A 578-nucleotide genomic window follows, 5' to 3' on the forward strand; every position below is an offset into this window, starting at 1 on the left:
GGAATTAAAGGAATTAGAATAGGCAAGGAGGAAACAAAACTATCACTCTTTGCAGATGATATAATGGTATACTTAGAGAATCCTAGAGAATCAACTCAAAAATTACTTGAAACAATTAACAACTTTAGCAAAGTAGCAGGATATAAAATAAATCCACATAAATCATCAGCATTTCTATACATGACCAACAAAGTCCAGCAGCAAGAGATAGAAAGAGAAATTCCATTTAAAGTAATGGTAGATAATATAAAATACTTGGGAGTCTACTTGCCAAAACAAACCCAGGAACTCTATGAACACAATTACCAAATACTTTTCACACAAATAAAATCATATCTAAAAAATTGGAAAGATATCAATTGCTCATGGATAGGCTGAGCTAGTATAATAAAAATGACAATTCTACCTAAATTAATGTACTCATTCAGTGCCATACCAATCAGACTACCTAAAAATTATTTTATATAGCTAAAAAAAATAATAACAAAATTCATCTGGAAAAACAAAAAGTAAAGAATATCAAGGGAAATAATGGAAAAAAAATGCACAGGAAGGTGGGTTAGCTGTACCAAATCTGG

Source organism: Dromiciops gliroides, chromosome 4, assembly GCF_019393635.1.
Source record: "Dromiciops gliroides isolate mDroGli1 chromosome 4, mDroGli1.pri, whole genome shotgun sequence".
Taxonomy (NCBI): domain Eukaryota; kingdom Metazoa; phylum Chordata; class Mammalia; order Microbiotheria; family Microbiotheriidae; genus Dromiciops; species Dromiciops gliroides.